A 19,774-nucleotide genomic window follows, 5' to 3' on the forward strand; every position below is an offset into this window, starting at 1 on the left:
AATGGGATGAAAAACTGGTGAAAAACTTCAAAGCTCATTTACTCGAAAGTGGGTTTTTGTAACTTACACCCCTTTGCTTCTAAGCTCCTCTATTCTAATATCGGCGTTGTTGGAGTTAGCGTATTGAAAAAAATATGGTCTCTCGTGAAACATGCTTCGTAATTACACTGTTGAAAACGCTTTGACATCCACGTGCAGCACAACAGAACATGTGCTCGATGAACAAATTGAGATTTGAATTATGAAAATGCTACGGTCAATCTTGGCTTGGTCAGCCAAAGCAAAATCAAGAAATTGACATTTATGCTTCGTAATGATTACTTTGAAGTCAATACTTTGGGCCTAGGCTGGGCAGATATGCTATTGGTGATTTGATGGTGCATGAAGAAGAAGAAGAACGATGGTGTTTTGAAAAATCCTATCCCTACCACACAGGAGAAGATGTTAAAATGTCTCTATAAAATCTAAAACAAAATCTAATTAAAAACGGTTTGATGTACGGTGTAAGACTTTGGACGGACTACATATTGAACGTATAAATTTAAATTTAACATTTTTTTTCTTGGTAAGGTACTTAATTTGTACCAATCACCAATTGGTTTTTTTAAATTAAGAATAATATATTGATTTTTTGATTTTATTCGAAAGAGCACCTTTTTTTAAGCCAGTATGATTTTTTTCAGATTTTTTAAACTTTATTTTGATACCTTAAGCTTCAATTACAAAAAGATTTTTTGAAATCACCTTTTGACAGCTGGGCAATTGCTTGACAGCTCCGCCCAGTACGAAATGCGACGAGGGGTGATTCGACAAATCGATCCCATACAAACTTTAAATCGATTTTTAAATAGGTTCCCGGGCACCAAAGTTCATGAAAATTTGGATTTCGGCTCAGTTTGGCATGTATAGATTGTGAATATGGAATTATCTCAACACCACTAAAGAAGCCAATTGCAGCTGGTCTATGGAAAATTCCACGTGTATGGCAATTCGGGTTTTTTCTTAACTCACGATGACCAGATCGGTTCAGTCGGATTTGTTTTTGATGGAAAAAATAAATCTGGATCAAATGAGATCAATATTGTCAAAATCGGAGAAAATTTATCGCAGATATAACCATTACATAGTTTACCTTCTTTATTTTATTGTCTGATGTTTCATATTATGAAGTAAAAAATAAAGGCATTGTAACTTCTAGAAATTTCATCAGACTCTTCCGTATTTTTTATTTTATTCATTGCTATAATTTGAGTTTTGGGTAAATATAGCATCATAGCTATTGATATGTTTATCTTTGTATTAATTTCCTTCTTTCAATATCCCAGTTCCGTTACGGTGCCAAATTCCTATCACTTTTCTACGATTCCCAATTCTTATAGGTTAAGTAAAATTTTAGCTTCAAAAAGTGATACATCTGCAAATGAGTTTTTTTTTATCTCAAAATTGAGTAAACTTAGTTGAATTTATATGTCATTTTAACAGTACTGCTATTCTAACCTCTAATTATAACGTCAAAAAGTATCGAACAGACTATGTATTACGAAGTAATGAATGTTAGTGAGAGTGGAGATAGCAAATATGGTACCTACTAAATAATTCTAATCAATAAAAATGTCAACTATACAGACAATTCTGCTCAATTGATGATTGCATTTGTCTATTATAACTTTTTTCTTTCGGTCTATTATTATTCGATCATATATTGTTTGACATTATGTCATAAATATCTTTTTTCATTACTAAAAATAATCTAAAACTAAACAGCATCTGCAGAAGTAATCATATCGACATATGATATAATTACCTTTTACCTTCGCTCACGTAGGTACGTGTATAATCGCCGTTCTCACAACGCGAACAAAACAAAAAATTAAATAAAATCATCTCCTTCTGGAAAGGATCTTTATCGCCGCCAAAATGCACCGCATGACGAAGCTCAATCATAAATAGTCGACTAGCAACTTTTTCGTCGTTCTCTTTGTTCCGAAACAGCCGACGACGGGCCCTGCGATCGCCACCACTGTTATTAGTGTTACAGTGCACATGTCTGCGCACCGCGATAGCGCTGTTGGTAAGAGAGAGAGGTTCGTTGTTTGATCTTGCATTCAAATCTCTGTCTATTTTTGTCCTGCGACTGGCAAACATGAAATGGGGGAATAGGGAAACTGGCAATACGTAGAACCAGTAAAGCTTCTATCGTCCCTCACTGCAAGTGCTGTGATAGCCTCAATGGTAAAGGCGACTGGAAATTTACGATAGCAGGATTGGAGGTTCAAATCCCGTCGATGTTTGTAAGTTTTATAATGAATTCGAATTTTTTTTATGTGACCTATTATTTTCTAAAAATAGAATAACACACTTAAAATAATTACCCAAAAATGAGTAAAAAAAGTTAGTTTTTACCCTAATTTTGCTTTCGGAATGTTATCAATAACTCTTTAATATCAAAATTTGTTATTGAAATACATCCCAAATTCACTGTTATTAAGTTGTTATTGCCACTAACAAAACATGTTATTAAATTGATTTTTCAGGAACAAATTTTTGTTATGTGACTTGTTATTTTGCCGCTTATGACAGACAAGTTTATAGCTCAATATGTTATGTTAATAACATGAAAATTACTAATTCCATTATGCAGTTATTTTGCCAAAATAACGCATTTTGTTATGCTGTTGTTATTCTCTTCTGCTCGGGATAACATTACTACCCTGACGAATCCGGTCGTGTTCGGTTCCGCCTACCAGCATGTATGCACTTTGTTTCTGAGGCATTCATCACCAGTCCGACCTTTGCTGCTTCGCGTTTCAGGCGGGTGTACTGCTCTACCACCGTTCCAAATGTTCTGGCGATAATGTTCATGTCGTCCGGAAAGCACACAAATTGACCGGATTTTGTGAAAATCGTTCCCCGGCTGTTGAGCCCGTCTGGTAAATTACGGCTACGGTGCTGATAATCTGCAGCATTTGCAGGTACGTAAAGGGACTCGATTGTGATACCACGATGAACTGACTCAACAATTGAAATGGTAATGATTTATTGCTCTATCGTTAAGATCAACCGACCAGCGCGCAAGGTAGAATGTTGCTACCAGTTACGTCGCGTAAGCACAACATGCATTATGCGTACCATAACAAAGGTGACACAATTTATTAAAACGAAGTGTGAAACATCCGGGTGGATGTTTAATTTGGCCTTTCGTAAGAATGCATAATTGGCACACCACACCCGGCTCATCGCATCACACATTCCAGAACGATGTTGAATAGTAGGCATGAGAGTCCGTCACCTTTTCGCAGTCCCGGGTGAGATTCGAATTAACTGGGTAGTTCACCCAAAACCCTTACGCAGTTTTGCATACCATCCATCGTTGCTTTAATCAGTCAGTCGGTGATGCGTTGGGACCTGGTTTTCATGGAATTTCTGGAGAATTTGCCGTACGGTGAAGATCTGGTCCGTTGTCGACCGGACGTCGATGAAGCCGGCTTGATAACTTCCCACCAACTCATTCGTTTTAGGTGACAGGCGACGGAAGATGATCTGGGATAACACTTTGTAGGCAGCATTCAAAAAACTCTTGGACCATATTTCGCGGTTCAAACCAAAAATCTAAATAGGGCTTTAGAATCCCTTAACCCTTGAATCATACCCGTCTACGAGCGTGAGCAAAGGAAATAAAGGACAACATAGCTGCCTATGATGTAACGCGCAAGCTTTGGCCAACAATCACGATCTTGTTTCAGTCGATCGAATTTTCATTAGTGTTGTTTTTTGAGTTCTTTCCTTGCCAAATATTTGACCCTGTGTACTTCAGGTCTTTCACAGATTGTTCCTCTCATCCAAAGGCTCGATTCTAGAAGGTGTCCCATGATTTTTTTCGACATTTTTGTATTTTGGGCCAATGCAATCTAGTCAGCATGTTTTGCTTCTGTAATCAACCATGCGCCTCCTTCGACGGTTGGCTCATGCGTCGATTGATGATCAGCTGCTCAATCAGAAGAGGAAACTCTCTTCGCTCTCTTCTTATGCTATCCTGATGCTAAAAATTTTAATGCGTGCTCACTGCTCAGCTGTGTTCGACGACCGACGTTTCTGCACTAAGGTATATGCACCGTACGCACACTGTTATAAAATTGTAGGCATGTGTTTTTATCGGTTATTTTGATTCGCTCGCTCGCATCTCTGCTCTCACGACGCTCTCAGCCGCGCCTCATCGCGGTGCTTTCATTCATAAACAAACCACCATCGCGAGTGGATTGGTGCACGAGCGTAGTTGCACGATCGCGGTTGGCGCGCGTGTCGTCGCTCCCGCTCCGTGGCGGGGGTGGACAAGACGTCGTCGTCGCGTGTGCGTTCTTTACGTAGCCACTGCTACTTCCGGACCGGCGGCGACGCGACAGTTTTTCCTTCCGCGAAAACGAGGAATAACCAACAACCCCATCAATTACTCCGCCGCGGTTGTATCCGAATTACCGCGTGTGGAATGTGCGGTGCATGAAAAAATAAGAAAGCAGACATGCAGAAGATAACGAATCGAACATAAACAAACGTTTCGATTGTTGTGAATATAAGTGCTAGGAAGATAAGAATGATAATAAGGATAATGTGTTGCTAGAATGTAATATTTGTATGTCTATACTACTATTATACGGTACGTATCGGATATCTTTATGTATAGAATATGTGTTGAGTGATAAGTGAGTCATAAACTTGAATTTTCCGTCGAAACATGCATGTGCCAAGAAAAAACGAACTGTTGAAATTATGAACAATTGTGCAGAAGAGCAGTGCGATTAAATGCTGACCCTCATTATTACCTGCATTATAGTGTAGTGATAATTTTATGTATCGGCGTTTCGTGTACTAGCAGTAACAGCCCTTATTACACATAGATACATTCGTGAGCGAATCAGTTATAGAAACACGAGTTATGAATTTTATGTTTCTGTTTTATACTTTGAATCAATGCCACAAAATCAATTCCCGTCGCTTCTTCTTACAAACCTTATCAATAACCATGGTATTCAAATCTAACTGTTGTCGTTATTAATCAATTATTGTACTTGCATCCATTTTGCAAGATATGATAAAATCCACCGGGGATTATTGTCCTCTTTCACGCTTAACCTTTTTCTGCACTAAGATATGTAAGGGATGCACAAAATAGGCCAAATCTCATGGCGCTCATCGAGTGAGTAAGACTTACACAGATCAAAAATCAGCTCGTGCAACCACATAAACGTATATTTTGCAATAATTTCAGCATGGTCACCTCGCTTGGTTTACAAATCACCTTGGGATATCAAAACATATTTCACAAAAATGTGAGAGCACGAGCAGCTTTAAAATTTGTGTAAATGTTACTCTTCCAATGAGTGGCATGGAAAAGTGTAAACATTGGTGGTCCGTGTTGGTTTTGAAGTACCGTCGGGGCCTTCCATACACCACGTAGACTTTGCGGGAGAAGACTTGCCTGATCGAAGTCCAACCCCTATAAAAAAAAATGATATTTTATATTCTCGGTTTATGAGGATATTTATCAGATCGAACACTTCAGGTAAACTATCAAAAGTCAGATAGATTACCTGTAAGAGCTGGTGTTCCACAAGGAAGCATACTGGGACCAATCTTATACAATATTTTTACCACAGGGATGTCAAAAATCGTTTTGCAGATGACACAGGTATCTCAGCCAAGGGCCGGAGTTTGCGTGTCATTTGTAGTAGATTGCAAAAAAAGTTTAGATATTTTTTCTTATTTGCAAAAATGGAAGATTTCTCCAAATGCTTCCAAAACTCAACTTATGATATTTCCACATAAGCCAAGAGCTCTTTATTTGACACCCTCAAGTAGACATGTTGTCACTATGAGAGGAACTCCAATAAATTGGTCAGATGAAGTTAAGTATCTAGGACTCTTACTAGCTAAAAACTTAACTTTTAAAAACAATATAGAAAGTATTCAAACTAAGTGCAATAAAAACATGATGTGTTTATACCCACTTATTATAATAAAATCAAATCTTTGTCGCAAAAACAAATTTTTGATTTATAAACAAATCAAGCTGTTGCAATACCAGAAAGAAGCATTGTCAGAGGATTCAAAATAAAATTTTGAAAATGATTATGACGTTGCCTCCCTGGTATAGCACTAATGAGTTGCATCAAAATTCTGATATTGAAACATTGGAACAGTTGTCAACGAAAACCATTGCATATTTTCGTCAAAAATCGTTGCAGTCTTCTATTGCTACGATTAGTTCTTTGTATAATTAGTTTAAGTTAGGTTAGGGTTAGGATAAGTCCTTCCCCCTGGATATTCAATCTTGACGCGATGGGAGGCCTTAACCCATTAGCACTTTAGCACCGGTATTATAACACTGACCAAAAAAAGCAGGAGTTACATGTTTCTTTAGGGCTTAGGACGGTTGACAATGTGAAGGATTACGGTGGATATAATAATACTTCCGACTAAGATGATCACATATATGCAGTAGACGTCTAGCGAAATTAGGAACACAATTTGACACATTGTAGACTATATTTTGACATAAAGCGTTTGACTGATTTCTTTACAACATCAAATGAAAGCTCAAAAAATGTTATCAAACACTAATATGAGAGTTATTTAGGGATGATGCTAGTGCTGTCATCGGTTATTGACACCAATCAACTTGAAATAATTTTCAGAATGTATTATAAAATGACTTAAGTGCCCCACACAATGCATACGTTTGCGTGTGCGTGACAGTAGTTTGACACATTTCCCATGGGAAAACTGTCAAAAAAACACAAACCTCGACGGAACGGACGCTATGTGTTCAAGGCTTTAGGATTGTTTGGAGAAGCTGTCAGAAAAACTAGTTGCCCATATCGGCTAAACACGCTAGCTCTGGTAGCTGTCTCCGAATAATTTTCAGAAATATAAAATCATATGCATATTTTTTTGCTCTTTGTAATATTTCTCAGGAAAAATACTTTGAAGGCGTTAACATAGACAGCCTTTTTATCTCTGAATGTAGTCCAGTGACCTCGGAGATTTCCGATCATTGAAATATTATTCAATTATCAAATCATCTTTGGAGCTTCCATTTGGTCAAAACACTAGTGCGATGGGAATAGTTAAAACACAGTATTTTTGATAACTACTACGACCAAATACTAATTATTGCATACTTTTCTCAAGTTGACGACATCGTCTAGTCCATCGTGAGTACTAGTAGGGGGAAAGTTGGGAAAGGGTCCAGGCTTTGCTATTAGCTGCACCTGGTCATTCTACAAAAAGAAAGTTAGGTTAGGGTTAGGATAAGTGTATTTCTGACACGCAGGTGAAAAATAAAGCCTGCAAAAAATCTTAACTGTTACAGCCAATGAAATGTAATATGTTATTAATTATTATTGATAATAGCTTAAAATTATTTTACCCAGTGATTCAAAATTCAACCATCGCGCAACAATAACGACAATGTCGCAACCTGAATTTGTTGCGACATTCTTCCCAATGCGACATAGGTTTGTCCCAACTAGAACATAATAGTACAAAGATCGTGCACCACGAGTTTAGAAATTTTTAAGCCTTGCATTGTGATTTTCGAGCGGTAACTTCGAGTCGCTAAACACTGCAACGCTGCTGAAGATGTATCATCAAAAAGTTTCGATTTTGCGTTAGTAATATTTGATTACTCACGAGTTGAAAAGTACGCAACAAATTCAGCTTCCGTTTGTCTGCAACAAAAAAAATTCGCGATCATGTCATTATCTGTCACCAGTTGGGATAAAGAGTAATCGCCGCGTCTTCTTTGTTGCTTGTTTTGTGCCTCTTTTGTCTGACAATTCTCTTCGCTGATTTTACCAAATTAGGATGATAGTGTGTTATAATACACAGAACACCTAGATTAAGTTGAAGAATGTAAAATTTATTGAGAAACATAGATAAAGATTGTTAAAAAACCTCGTTTGCACCTTAAGAAAATTAGAAAACAACAGGATCACAAATCTCATGATGTAAACAACTAACGAAAGTGTAATTTTTATTTATTTTTTTGCTCACTTAACATAAGCTTAAAATAATAAGATCCAGTGAACTGGTTTAGGTTTTTATGAGTTTTGTGAGCTTATGTGAGTATGTTCAATAGTCGGCCATCTTAGCGGTCATCTTGAGATTCTCACGAGCCGTACATATAATGAGCGTAATGCGCAATAATTAAGTTCACAATGAAAAGTTGTATTATTTTAGTATTAATTCTTAAAAGCCTTAGTCGAACGAAGTTTTTTTTCAAAAGGCTACTACTCAAAGACCATACAATCTAAACATTTGAAACCAATTTTAAATTAAATGTTAGTTGGTCTTCCAATATATTGGTGTGGCATCCCCCTGGCCCCTCCCCGCTTTCTGGACATTGAGAAATGCCTTGCCACGAGGGTATTTTTTGGCAATTTCATTGACTCTCACACATATTTTCGTTATGAAACCTGTATTATAAAATGGATTTGGCCATAAATGATCGCTCTGTGCTATGAACATGCCACCGCTACGGAACCGGTTCCGGATGTTCCGGATTGTGGTTCTACCTGGCCATTTTGACCCGTGATTCTTAGAAAACGCTGTCTTTCGGTGCACAGAATCGTGATGCGCTCTTCGGAGGTGTGTTTCTGTGTGATATTTCCTGCCAAAACTGTTCCAGGAATTATTTTCTAGGTCAACATTGATTTGCCTGAAATTATGCACAGTTGATAGCAACCAAAATAAAACCCAGTTCATGTAACAGTTTCAGTAACTGCGCGGGTATTGTTGAAAACCCCTGCTGAAGGTGACGGGATTGATTCCTGTTCGATATATGTACAATCTTTTCGTAAAGAAAATGGTTCCTGATTTCTTTAGGCATAGAACATCATCGTGCCTGCCATAGTGCCACACAATATACGAATGCAAAATGGTCAATAATCGGTAAAGACAGCTATCAGACAATATCTGTGGGACCGGGAATGCTCAAACCTGAAAAGAATTTGAGACGTAACGCCAGAATGAAGGAAGAACAATGGAACCCAACAAGTAGGGTATATGTACCACTCCTTGGCCTAATTTGCAAGCCACTTTGGAAATTTTTACCATAACTCATGAATTAATAGCACTAGAAATAATATGTTGACCCTATTGCACACTCTAGGCAATGCATGGTTCACCAATTGGAAGTAAACTAACGTAAATATTTAAGAATTTACTTAATTAAGTTAAAAAGATTCGATGCGATGGCATGCAACGTTGGTCTAAGGGTACAAAAATTGCCCTATTAATGGATACAACGTTGACCTATTGCTTTCTATGCACTAGAACCACTTATTATCTCATTTTTTTCAATATTTCTGCTAAAGTATTATCTCTGCTTTTTCACCAATCTTACTTTTGAATTACATTTTAGGAGCCAAATTTTCAAAAAACTATAAATGAAGCACTTAAACAAAAGTTCTTTCTCAATAGGAAGCAATCAGTGAAGTACTAGATTGAAAGTAGTGAGCTGGATTTTTGTATGGTGAGATGATCAATTCTCCATTTCTGCAATGAAATGGCGCAATGATTTCTTGACTAATTTGATGCTGTTTGAGCAAAAGTTTGGGTAACTGCATTGTTGTATTATTTATTTCTTGCAACTTCAACAACACAGTACCCAAACTTTTGCTCAAACAGCATCAAATTAGTCAATAAATCATATAACCCACGCTGTTTGCGCCATTTCATTGCAGAAATGGAGAATTGATCATCTCACCATACAAAAATCCAGCTCACTACGTTTAATCTAGTACTTCACTGATTGCTTCCTATTTAGTAACGAAAACAACGCAACCCAATTATTGTGTTATATTTTTACAGTCACCGCACACAAAATCTTTCTTCCTGTTTGTTCTTTCTGGTTCTTACGCAAGCAATGTTGTTGACGTCACTTGATCGGTGTTGTAGACGCCACTTTACTGATGGGCCAAGATTTGGGTACATTGTGAAAAAAATGTCCTCAATATTCGGCCCACATTCAATTTGTAAATATTATTCGTTGAAAACAAATATACAATTTCAAAATAGTCTTTAACCGTCACAACAAATGTTCAGTTATTGAAAAGTCAATTCAAAATGTTCCAGAATCATGCCATTTATGATCATGTGTATAGACTACCCACTAAGCCGAAGAATCATGGCGTCTACAAAAGCTAAACAAAGTGACATTTTCATTCAATTTTAATGCTCCAAAGTGCTAAAATTGATACGAAATGTTACAGTTGTTTGGCGAATAACATTTCCGATATCCAGTTATGCGTGTTTGTTTGGGTTTTTGGTTTACGTTGAGATAGGCCGAACGAGGGGACTATGCCAACGAAGCATCCCGATACCCTATACTAGATTGAAAATTTAGCTCTATCCAGGTGCTTTTCTCGATCTTGCTTGAGATTGCTTTAACCTTTCAAGGTGCGCACCGTTGTAAAAAGTACAACACTACCAAAAAAACCTCGCTTGTCGTATACAGCGCGGGCACGGTGCAGTTTTAGTGCAGACAGACTCGCGTCTTGAAATGTTTTTGCTTGTAATCTCTGTTATCATCGAAGCTACTTTGAGAAACTACCAGATTTCTCATCTAAATTAATTTATATTAATTATTTTTTACTATTTTTATAATTGTGCACATATTTCGATCAAAAGTTGGGTCATCTCGAATCAAAAAAGATTTTACGTAGTTTATGGACAGCACCTGAAATGTTACTGTTTGCCGACGGCTTTACGGCTCGATAAATGATGGCAACATAGGTTTTAATTTAGGGAGGTCATCCCATATCCCTTTCAGGATGGAGTGCAAAAAAGTGAAATCTCCGTACAAATAGCTTAACTTTAGCTCTTCAGAATTTTTAGATTTATCAACTAAACAATTGTTGGAAGAACTACTCTTAAAAAAAAGGCACGATCACGTTCAATGCTTCCAGTGAGCTAATCGCTCTTTGAAGGAAGCACGACACTAGACAACAAACTAGCATGCAACACCCAGTTGCACAGTCGAAAACTTTTCCTGACAGATGCGGCGGGAATCGAATCCACGCTCCTCAGCACGATGTGACTAAGTGCTTGGTGACACTAGCCGCACGACCACGGAGCCACAACTCTTCATCTTTCGATTTCTGGCTTTGACTACTTAGATAAATCGAAAATGAAAAATATGCGACATGTCTGCGCAGATAAAATTTCTTCATGTTTTACGGTTTTTGTCCACTTTTTTCAACTTGTTGTGGTAAGTCTCATATGCTACGTATACAAAAGTTTGTTTGCACACATACAAGTATAAATAATAGTTCGATTACTAAAAAAATACATCACATAAACAAAGACTAAACAGATGAAAAAATAGGCAAATCTGTTATAGTTCAACAGCACCATTGTGCTGGTTCGCCACGAAAGGGATATAGGGTATCGGGATGCTTCGTTGGCATAGTCCCCTCGTTCGGCCTATCTTAACGTTAACCAAAAACTCAAACAAACACGCCGAACTGGATATTTGAAAAGCTTTACGCCAAACACCTGTAACATTTCGTTTCAATTTTAGCACTTTGGAGTATTAAAATTGTATGAAAATGTCACTTTGTTTAGCTTTAGTAGACGCAATGATTCTTCGGCTTAGTGGGTAGTCTATACACATGATCATAAATGGCATGATTCTGGAATATTTCGAATTGCCTTTTCAATAACTGAACATTTGATGCGACGGTCAAAGATGTTATTTTGAATGTGTATGTTTGTTTTTAACGAATAATAACTATTTTACAAATTACATGTGGGCCGAATATTGAGGACATTTTTTTCACTATGCACCCAAATCTTGGCCCATCAGTAAAGTGACATCAAAAACACCGATAAAGTGACGCCAACAACATTGCTTGCGTAAGAACCAGAAAGAACGAACAGAAAGATAGATTTTGTGTGTGGTGACTGTAAAAATATTACACAATAATCGGGTTGCATTGTTTTCGTTACTAAAAAAGAAAGTGATTTATTTATAGTTGATTTATTTATAGTTTTTTGAAAATTTGGCTCCGAAAATGTAATTTGAAAGTATGATTGATGAACAAACAGAGATAATACCTCAGCAGAAATATTGAAAAAATGAGATAATAAGTGGTTCTAGTGCATGGAAAGCAATAGGCCAACGTTGTATCCACTAATAGGCCAATTTATGTACCATAGACCAACGTTGCATACCATCACATCGAATCTTTTCAACTTAGTTAAGTAAATTCTTGAATATTTACGTTAGTTTACTTCCAATTGATGAAACATGCATTGCCTAGAGTGCATAATAGGGTCAACATATTATTTCTAGTGCTATTAATTCATGACTTATGGTCAAAATTGTCAAGGCAATTTTGCAAATTAGGCCAAGGAATGATCCATATACCCTACATTCCCGATCAAAAGTTTGGGGCCACCCTCTCAAAAGCATGTCATTTTTTAGGCCCATATCTCCGCCAATTTGGGTCCGATTTCGAAACCCTAGGTCTCATTCAAAAGATAATAAGACAAAGGAACTTAGAACATGATTTAAGTGAAACTTTTACAAAAATATTTGCATGTAAGCTTATCCCAAAGTTGCTAAATTAAAAAAAAAATGAATATAAACTTTCGGCAGTGTCGCTGGAAATAAGGTTGACCAAATTTTACGATGGGAGCGGTAATATAACCTTTTTTCTATTAGTTTTGAAATGCTTTTTACCGAACCCTGCTAGAAAATCTAGTAAAAAAGGTAATAAGTAAATTAACTCATGAAGTCATCGACCAAAAGTTTGGGGTCACTATCGTAAAACATTGAAAAGTGATTCGTTGATATCTTTGTCATCTTTCATCGAATTCAATTCTTGTTGGTTTATTTGAAACATAACACAGCGTAATAAAAATTAACTTACGGTCTGTCTCAAGAGCAAACTCATGTGTCTCTGACAGATTTTGGACCGCTGAATCCGGCTCAGATTTGCACCAGCACGTCACAATTTGATTTGGTGAAACGAAATATTTTGTTTAGGTCGTTAATTTAGATGTCAATTGACCAATTTACCTTTTGATTGCTTAAAAAAAATTTCCATGCTTAAGGCTTGCAGTCAAAAAGCCCAAAATCGCATATTTTGCCCTTTAAATTGATGTGTAGCTCATAATTGTGATATGCTGGAGCAAATCTGAGTCCAGATTCGGATTCAGCGGCCTCTGTCAGAGACACATGAGTTTACAAAAAAATGTTGCGCTGTGTAATGAATGGTACTTATTACTGTGTACTTGCTAATAGCACGACTTCATCAATCTGACACAATGCCTGTATTCAGATGATTAAAAAATATATATTCAGCTTTCTATTTATGCCAAAAGGTTTGAAAATGGTTCACCACAACGCAAGAAATTTGTTTTCCTAAGTTATTAAACAGTTACTCGTTTTTCAGTTCCAATTGGGTTCTTTTGGGGAATTCAGATTATTTCATAGTCGGATTCTCCGTCCAAAAATTAGCTGAAATCCAAATTGGGTTCTTTTGGGGTATTCAGATTAATTCATAATCTGATTCTTCGTCCAAAAATTAGCCGAAATCCAAAATTTCATAATGTTTGGTAGCCGGGAACTATTTTAAAAATGCATTTAAAGTTTGTATGGGGTAATCTTTTTTGTTCGGGGTAAACTGTCATTTTATTGAATGAACTGTCATTCTATCCACACAAATTAAATTTCTTTTGCTTATTTCACCATCAAAACAAAGGAATTGGATCGCAATAAAATCACGTTATATTAGTCGTAAAGATAAATGTTTGAAGTATGCCTGTTTTATTGTTGAATGAATTCTGACTATCGATATTGTTTTATATGTTGTTTGATATGATAAGAACCTTAAATGTTTATGTGTAGAAAAATGATCACTGAAATGTGAAAAGTATTGTTTAATGTTGCTTACTGCATCATGATGCAATGTAATTTCGTTTCGTGTTTTATTCCACAATAGTTTTAAGGAGTTCAATAAGACCATTGTAGGTCAGTTGGATATTATTAAATAAATACAAATACAAATACAAATTCAGAAAAATGAGCTCTTTCGATTAGGATACAGTCAGGTCTTTTTTTACGCGGTTTTCATTTACGCGGCCGCGTAAATGAAAACTCCATACAAAAAAAAATTTCATCGTCTTATTTTTGCATGATTCGTCGAGAAATGGTGAGACTTTTTTTACGCGGTTTTTTGAATTTTGAACTGAGTTTTTTTTTTACGCGGTACGTATCCCCCGCGTAAAAAAAATCTGACTGTATAGAAAATAGTAATATTTTATTCATTAAACAACCCAATTCAAAAACTGATCTATTTTAATTTAGTACGGTTCCGGAATGGGGCACGTTCGGTGTAGTACTAGATTTGTAGTAATGAGCTGAATTTTTGTATGGTGAGAAGGTCAATCCTCCGTTTCTGCCATGAAAAGGTGCAAAAAGCGTGGGAATTATGATTCATTGCCTAATTTGATGCTGTTTGAGCAAAACTTTGGATAACTATGTTGTTTATGTTGCAAGAAATGGAGAAAACAACAACACTGTTGCCCAAAGTTTTGCTCAAACAGCATCAAATTAGGCAAGGAACCATAATTCCCACGCTTTTTGCACCTTTTTATTGCAAAAACGGAGAATTGACCTTCTCACCATACTAAAATTCAGCTCATTACTACAAATCTAGTACTTCACCGATCTGTCCTATTAGCACGTGATTATGCATGATAAAATCTGGTCTTTGATAGATGGTCATGGCTTTTGTTTTATTTTGTAAACTAGTGTTATTGAAGGCTAACATATTGAAACATTTCATTTGTATTTGTATTTGTATTTGGACTATAGGCTGCAAGCCCGTTACCCTACTTAAAGACTAGATAAAACATTCTTCTTTATATTGTTCATTGATTTCTAAAAAACAATCTTAATCTCCCGAGCAGAAGAGAATAACAACAGCATAACAAAATGCGTTATTTTGGCAAAATAACTGCATAATGGAATTAGTAATTTTCATGTTATTAACATAACATATTGAGCTATAAACTTGTCTGTCATAAGCGGCAAAATAACAAGTCACATAACAAAAATTTGTTCCTGAAAAATCAATTTAATAACATGTTTTGTTAGTGGCAATAACAACTTAATAACAGTGAATTTGGGATGTATTTCAATAACAAATTTTGATATTAAAGAGTTATTGATAACATTCCGAAAGCAAAATTAGGGTAAAAACTAACTTTTTTTACTCATTTTTGGGTAATTATTTTAAGTGTGTTATTCTATTTTTAGAAAATAATAGGTCACATAAAAAAAATTCGAATTCATTATAAAACTTACAAACATCGACGGGATTTGAACCTCCAATCCTGCTATCGTAAATTTCCAGTCGCCTTTACCATTGAGGCTATCACAGCACTTGCAGTGAGGGACGATAGAAGCTTTACTGGTTCTACGTATTGCCAGTTTCCCTATTCCCCCATTTCATGTTTGCCAGTCGCAGGACAAAAATAGACAGAGATTTGAATGCAAGATCAAACAACGAACCTCTCTCTCTTACCAACAGCGCTATCGCGGTGCGCAGACATGTGCACTGTAACACTAATAACAGTGGTGGCGATCGCAGGGCCCGTCGTCGGCTGTTTCGGAACAAAGAGAACGACGAAAAAGTTGCTAGTCGACTATTTATGATTGAGCTTCGTCATGCGGTGCATTTTGGCGGCGATAAAGATCCTTTCCAGAAGGAGATGATTTTATTTAATTTTTTGTTTTGTTCGCGTTGTGAGAACGGCGATTATACACGTACCTACGTGAGCGAAGGTAAAAGGTAATTATATCATATGTCGATATGATTACTTCTGCAGATGCTGTTTAGTTTTAGATTATTTTTAGTAATGAAAAAAGATATTTATGACATAATGTCAAACAATATATGATCGAATAATAATAGACCGAAAGAAAAAAGTTATAATAGACAAATGCAATCATCAATTGAGCAGAATTGTCTGTATAGTTGACATTTTTATTGATTAGAATTATTTAGTAGGTACCATATTTGCTATCTCCACTCTCACTAACATTCATTACTTCGTAATACATAGTCTGTTCGATACTTTTTGACGTTATAATTAGAGGTTAGAATAGCAGTACTGTTAAAATGACATATAAATTCAACTAAGTTTACTCAATTTTGAGATAAAAAAAAACTCATTTGCAGATGTATCACTTTTTGAAGCTAAAATTTTACTTAACCTATAAGAATTGGGAATCGTAGAAAAGTGATAGGAATTTGGCACCGTAACGGAACTGGGATATTGAAAGAAGGAAATTAATACAAAGATAAACATATCAATAGCTATGATGCTATATTTACCCAAAACTCAAATTATAGCAATGAATAAAATAAAAAATACGGAAGAGTCTGATGAAATTTCTAGAAGTTACAATGCCTTTATTTTTTACTTCATAATATGAAACATCAGACAATAAAATAAAGAAGGTAAACTATGTAATGGTTATATCTGCGATAAATTTTCTCCGATTTTGACAATATTGATCTCATTTGATCCAGATTTATTTTTTCCATCAAAAACAAATCCGACTGAACCGATCTGGTCATCGTGAGTTAAGAAAAAACCCGAATTGCCATACACGTGGAATTTTCCATAGACCAGCTGCAATTGGCTTCTTTAGTGGTGTTGCCAAACTGAGCCGAAATCCAAATTTTCATGAACTTTGGTGCCCGGGAACCTATTTAAAAATCGATTTAAAGTTTGTATGGGATCGATTTGTCGAATCACCCCTCGTCGCATTTCGTACTGGGCGGAGCTGTCAAGCAATTGCCCAGCTGTCAAAAGGTGATTTCAAAAAATCTTTTTGTAATTGAAGCTTAAGGTATCAAAATAAAGTTTAAAAAATCTGAAAAAAATCATACTGGCTTAAAAAAAGGTGCTCTTTCGAATAAAATCAAAAAATCAATATATTATTCTTAATTTAAAAAAACCAATTGGTGATTGGTACAAATTAAGTACCTTACCAAGAAAAAAAATGTTAAATTTAAATTTATACGTTCAATATGTAGTCCGTCCAAAGTCTTACACCGTACATCAAACCGTTTTTAATTAGATTTTGTTTTAGATTTTATAGAGACATTTTAACATCTTCTCCTGTGTGGTAGGGATAGGATTTTTCAAAACACCATCGTTCTTCTTCTTCTTCATGCACCATCAAATCACCAATAGCATATCTGCCCAGCCTAGGCCCAAAGTATTGACTTCAAAGTAATCATTACGAAGCATAAATGTCAATTTCTTGATTTTGCTTTGGCTGACCAAGCCAAGATTGACCGTAGCATTTTCATAATTCAAATCTCAATTTGTTCATCGAGCACATGTTCTGTTGTGCTGCACGTGGATGTCAAAGCGTTTTCAACAGTGTAATTACGAAGCATGTTTCACGAGAGACCATATTTTTTTCAATACGCTAACTCCAACAACGCCGATATTAGAATAGAGGAGCTTAGAAGCAAAGGGGTGTAAGTTACAAAAACCCACTTTCGAGTAAATGAGCTTTGAAGTTTTTCACCAGTTTTTCATCCCATTCAAAATGTATGGAGTTTCAATGTCAACCCAATTTTCTCTGATTTACTGTAATTTTTCTAATCATCATAAAAATAATCTTTGAAAAGTTCCTGTGAGCTTGAAATCTGAAGATTTTTTGATATGTTCAGCTCAAACTCGACAAAACGGTCACTTACACCTCTTTGCATCTGGGCCCCTCAATAGCATAAGGATATGTTCCAGAAAATTTGGACTTTTGGGAATACCGCGTAACCCAATCGTTCTATTCGCATAACCAATCAATAAAAAAAAAAGATTTCTTATTCAAACGAGTCGAAGTTCACTTAAATCGGTTCAAAGTTGAAAAAATATGAGTACTTTTCAGTTTTGAGGGTAGCCGGATACGCTTCCGGCATTCTACGCAATGAAAAACAAGCAAAACTGCAGCCCCTCAACAGCAATTGAATTTTTTTTTTAATTTTTCAATTACATAGAATAAAGCTGTTTCCTTATAAACATTTTCTGATCTTTTACCTGCTATCCATCGACCTTTTGCTCTACAAGCAATGAAAAAAAACGAATACTTAATCAAATTTCTCATTTTTTGTAAAATAGCTTAAAATTAAAATTATTTCATATTCTGATATAATTATGTTATTTTTGCAACTGATTATTTTGTTCAGTTGCAAAAATAACAAAGTTATAACAGAGTTTGTTCTGATTTATTTGTAACAAAACTAGTTACAAAAGATTATAATATATTTTGTTATAATTTAGTTTGAAAAAGTTTGAAACAGTCCATGTCATAACAAAATTATAACATAATTTGTTAGTTATATCACATTAAGATATAATTATATATATATTTTTGTTATGTTCATCTAGTCGGGTATGGCCTCCACTTTAGCATCCTATTCTACATCATATATGACTTCGTGATGGCTGAGAATTCTATATATTTAGACCAACATGTGAGAATGCGAACTTCAGTTTCTCTCTTCCCTAATAGGTGATCGTTTTTTTTTTTGATCGTTTTGATCGTCCCTAATAGGTGTACTTTCAACTCTTCATGTACCTATCTTTCAAATAGGTAGATCCGACTTCATCCTCTGGAACGACAGGGAAAACATGTGAAATACAAAATATTTCTGAAAAATCCCATTCAAAACCATCTACAATTTTGGATTCAGCTGTCTGTATTAGCTTCGTTCAAACAAGTTTATTCCATAAGTTTGACATTTTTATCATTGAAATTCACATGTCAAAGGCGGAATCTGGAATGTCCCTTTGAAAACCTTAAAAACCTTCAATATCGTCTGCTATGTTCTCGTTTAGATGTATGCAGGGTACTGCGCCACTTGGGCAGTGGCTGGTATTTTGGGTACTTTTCAGCTACAACTCAGTCAATTTCAGAAATTTAGCAAATCCTCGCGCCGCCCAGCAGGGACTTTGTTTTGTACACATTACAGCACCTCCATGTCACGTAATATACCACACCTCTTATCAAATGTGATACCGTAAGCGTACCTTACTTTGCGCACCTAGGGCCTAACTTTGCGCACTTTTAAAAAAATCGTTAAACAGTTTTTCTGATGCATTATACAAACTTTTTCCCACGGAATACTAGCTAGTGATATGGGGCATGCACTTTGTCTCAGTTTGGATGTAATGATAAATGGAAGAGGAAGACAAATTGATGAGTGAATATGCAGTTGCTTTCCCTCAAATGCTGTAAATAACGTTGTAGAATGACGTAGGTTTTGTTTCAAAATTTGTTTTAGTTTAGATAGCAATACCATAAAGTATTTGTGCACTCTCAATAATACAATAATAACCAAACTTGTTCCACAACAGAATGTAATATTGAGATGTTATTTAAGGGCTGCATACCAATTGCTTGGTCATAACAAAATAAGATTGTCCAACAAAACATGTTATGGAAACGTAATGCCTTGATAATTCAATAATAACAAAACAAGATATAAAAACAGGTTTTGTGATTTCGTAGTTATTAATTTAATATTCCCCTCTGCTCGGGTATCTCGAATCACTTCTGTAATCATATTAAGAGAAATTACATCTTGTAGTCCATTGAATTCATTCATGAATCTTACAGTAGGCTCATGCCAACGTATCTAAATACCAAGGTAATATACTCCAACTATTATTCATGTATTAGTGA

General features: G+C 35.7%; 1 long non-coding RNA gene across 1 annotated transcript in view; it reads left to right on the plus strand.

Annotated features, from left to right (window-relative positions):
* The first annotated feature begins 4,213 nt into the window (after positions 1-4,213).
* Positions 4,214-19,774, plus strand: part of LOC109430671 (uncharacterized) — a 169,952-nt gene continuing 154,391 nt past the window's right edge. Inside the window, exon 1 of the long non-coding RNA XR_009997801.1 lies at positions 4,214-4,651. This is a non-coding gene — a long non-coding RNA (uncharacterized LOC109430671). The remainder of the gene's footprint in view (positions 4,652-19,774) is intronic.

This window comes from Aedes albopictus, chromosome 2 (assembly GCF_035046485.1).
Source record: "Aedes albopictus strain Foshan chromosome 2, AalbF5, whole genome shotgun sequence".
Lineage (NCBI taxonomy): Eukaryota > Metazoa > Arthropoda > Insecta > Diptera > Culicidae > Aedes > Aedes albopictus.